The 3,765-nt window shown below is 38.4% G+C and overlaps 1 long non-coding RNA gene across 1 annotated transcript; it reads left to right on the top strand.

Moving 5' to 3' along the window:
• The first annotated feature begins 53 nt into the window (after positions 1-53).
• On the top strand, positions 54-3,393 carry LOC105853535. Its single transcript, XR_001145376.1, has 5 exons — positions 54-158; positions 254-333; positions 417-481; positions 758-820; positions 1,035-3,393. It is a non-coding gene; the product is annotated as an uncharacterized LOC105853535 (long non-coding RNA).
• Positions 3,394-3,765: the final 372 nt, after the last annotated feature.

Genomic DNA, 3,765 nt, shown 5'->3' with positions numbered 1-3,765 from the left:
CGGACTGACCCTGGCCTTGAGTGAGGTCTGTCTGTTACTGTGCCCAGGTGGCGCTGTGTGCAAATCGAGTCGACAAAAGGGAGGGCTTTAAATATGTCTTGTCCGCAGGAACAATGGCTCTCGATCCTGTGGCTGAGCTGATGCTGGGGGGCCCTATGGTAAGTGCCTTTGCTGGTGCTTAAGTTGAAGGGGAAACCTGTTGCTAAACAAGACTGGAAAATGGCACTGGGTTAAAATTCCGTCCTTTTATTAGATGCAGAGGAGAATTCGAAGACGTGGGTGGATACTTGTTATGAAATGACGTGGTGAAAACCTGAGGGTCAATCTCCCTAGGTACGTGTTTAGTAATTATATATAGCATATGCTTTTTCCCACCTAACAGTACCTGAAGAAAATTCCTTTTTGTCCTTAAACAGAATCCTGGAGCTTGATGAATATTAATGAAGGTCTGGCTGTCATTGGCTGGCGGATTCATTTTCAAGTAAGTAAGTTTGTATAGTTTCACCTCCTAGTGTTGCTTAAGTTTAGCATACATGTCAAGGTGGCATAGTTTAAGAGGATAATGGTCTGATCAATGATGAAACCTATCCCGAAGCTGATGACCTGAAGAAAAACATGTACGGATTCGGCTTCTGAGATAAGACCACTACATAAGAAAACAAGCTTCTGTTAATTTGTTCTTGTCACAGGTTGATTATGTTATAGATCTTACTGGTGGAGGTTATCACTAGTGTGGATTTACTTTTACTCCCAACAGGGAAGAATTTGCCACCTACCCATTAAAGGAGATCACTGCTATGAAGTCGCTGTCGCCATTTCTGTGAGTGAAGATATTTTTAACATTTAACAGTATCTTGTTCTTAGTCTTATCTATGATGATCCTATCCCGAACCTGAATTTCTGTTGAGAAAACTTTTACGGATCTGGCTTCTGAGATAAGACCATTAAAGGACAAGAATATTTTCAGAAATTGTACTATGTAAGACCTTTCAATATTGATAGTATAGTAAATCTCAACTGTTTTTCTTTTCTAGGGCTAGTACCACAAGATACTTGTCTTGTATGAAAAACTGGTGATCAGGAAAAGCTCTACATTTTACAGACTTGGAATGAAATTGACGACTTATTGGTTAACTGTTAAGATTATGGACTAGGATCAAATCCAGATTAACATTAGGTTCTAGCCTCCTATACTATATTGTCACAGTGCCTTGCTGTCAAGTAATAGGTTGCTTCCTGAATCTGCTTATATGTCAAGTGCAAAAATATCTTTTCCATCTAGGAGACTTATGAACATTATTGCATAAATTTCTTCCCCTTTTGTCAGCTTTTTGTAAAAAATGCATAATGGGAATTAAACCTGAATAGAAAATTAAATGCATGCAATTGTGAAATTGAAAGTATGGGTGGGACAAACAAGGGTTGGGGGTGTGACCTATAAAATAAAACTGGGTTAATTAAAAATACTGCACAAATTGAACTTAATGCAAACATTAAATAACGTCAGAAGCTTGGGTTCCGCGTGTCATGGATTTTCCAAAGTATTAAGGCACTACAACACTCTTAGAAAGGCTTATGAACACATGAAAACAATTAGTGTGATCATAGATACAGCATTTAGTGTTATGGTTTATTATGCACATTATAGTTACAGTGAACTCTACAGAACAGTAACCATAAAAGCTTTAGCAAATACTTTAATAAAGCTTTGCATAGATCAATGGAAATCTAAGGACAGTTAGGCTGAAACATTAGAGGAAACCAGCCATAGGGATAGGTGATTTCAAATTCAAAGCTTAGTATGGCAGACCAAAGGCAGAAATCAAAAATTGTCATTTCAGTGAGATTTGTAGGTGCCCTGCTACAAAAATATATAGGGTAGGGTGTGGAACCTTCAAGGAAATTTTGATGAAAAAGCTTTCATGACTAAAGGTATATAGAGCAGTGATAGATATAATCTTGGCTACTATGTTTACATGTCTATAAAGAATCAGTTTAGTGACTGAAACTAGTGAACTTGCATGCTGGGGCAGGTGAATTTCCCCCATGAAATGTTGGCAATGCAGTCTTAATCCTCAATCCATGACCCCCATCACTTTTCATATTAATTTGGAGCTTTCCAATATACTGGCTTCGGTCACTAAGAACCTGGGTTCCTTTACTACTGGTACTTGTGCATTGTTTAATGATTGGTAAAAGACTAGTCTTGCATAAAATTTGGGAGGAACTTTTTACCCTTTTCTCAAAGATGGCAAACTACAAAACAAGGCAGGATTGTGAAATAGGCAGTTTATTTTGGAGTCCTCTGACCTGCATTTCCTAATTTGGGTTTTTTTTTTTTGTTTTTTTTTTTGTTTTTTGTTAGCTGAAATTGAGCAAATTTTAAGTCCATATCAGCTCAGATATGAAAATGAATTTAGCTGAAATGTTGATCAAAGGATGTCTCAGAACACAACTGAGACAAGTTGAACTTGATATTATCAATTGGATAGATGTAAGTGGGACAAGCAGGGAAAGGGGAGACTTGAATGACTCAGTAAGGTTAGGAACTAAGGGAGTTAGGGCTGTAAAAATGTATTGGGATTATTTGAAACCTCTTAATACATTTTTCTTTTGGGAGGCACATAATGAAAAAGTCAGTTCTGATAACTGCAGGGACCACACCTAAGTAAATTAACATTCTGAAACTAGTGATTTTTGTGGAATTAAACCTAAAAGGTCAGGATTTAACATGTTTGCAGTATGATTACTAGCTGATTTCAAACCTTGTAGTTCATAGTAGGATAACATTTTTAATTCCCAGAGCAGATATCTTGCAGTTAGATTCCACTAACCTGATCAAGGCTACCTATAAGGACTGGGAACATTAAATTGTTTGGCAGATGAAGGGATTTAACTTCCAGAACCTGACTGGACTCAATGGAGACAGAAAGCCTTAGACCTAAAAATGTGACTATAATAGACGTTTCAGATTTGAAAGGCAATATATGATTTTGGGTTTAGTGAGTAACCAATAGAGCTTTTCTCTGTGCCATACACCATGCTTCTAGGCTATGTTAAAATACAGTAGTTTCAAACCTATAGTTTGATGCACTGTGATTTAGATGCATCCCCAGAAATCCAGTCAGCTGAATTGATTGTGCACTTGGTAATTGTTGCTGTTTGCCCAGTCTTTGGAACAGCTTTTAGTGCTCAAGGTTTTTATGTCAGTTCCCCAGTTGGAGCCTTTATTTGAGTTCCAGCCCACTATGACAGTTTTTTATATCTTTTATTAGTACCTTCTCCCTGGTGATGAGACCATCCTTCCCATCTTTCCTTCTAAAACCTTGGTTCCCAATCTAAATAGGGAGTTTTTTTTTTTAATATTTATCATGCATACAAAACCAGGGTACAGTTCAGGGGCACAGGGGCAGTGAGAGGGTTGCCCAGAGATGGAGAATAGAACAGGCAAATTTGAGGGAAGCAGCAGGTGAGACACAAGTTTGCTGTGCCATTTGGGTCACCTCCCTAGTTGGGGCTTAAACTCATGCTGTATTCTTACAAGCCCTAGCCTTCTCTCTCTATACTGGTCCACTACTGGTGTTCTGGCGTGTCTTGAGAACAGCTGCAAGGAATGGGCTTGGGGAGACAAATAGTGTGATTTTAAGTATGGTTAACAGGATAGGTTTCCATGAGAAAGTAAAGCAAGGATTTATAGCGTTTGCGAGATTGAATTGTTCCCACACCTGAGAAAGGGGCATTCCCATGCCAGCAGCCCAAAAACTA

This window comes from Condylura cristata, unplaced genomic scaffold (assembly GCF_000260355.1).
Source record: "Condylura cristata isolate star-nosed mole 26May11 unplaced genomic scaffold, ConCri1.0 scaffold00001, whole genome shotgun sequence".
Taxonomy (NCBI): Eukaryota; Metazoa; Chordata; class Mammalia; order Eulipotyphla; family Talpidae; genus Condylura; species Condylura cristata.
The sequence above is the reverse complement of the archived record's forward strand: the minus strand, read 5'-3'. Positions and strand labels throughout refer to the sequence as shown.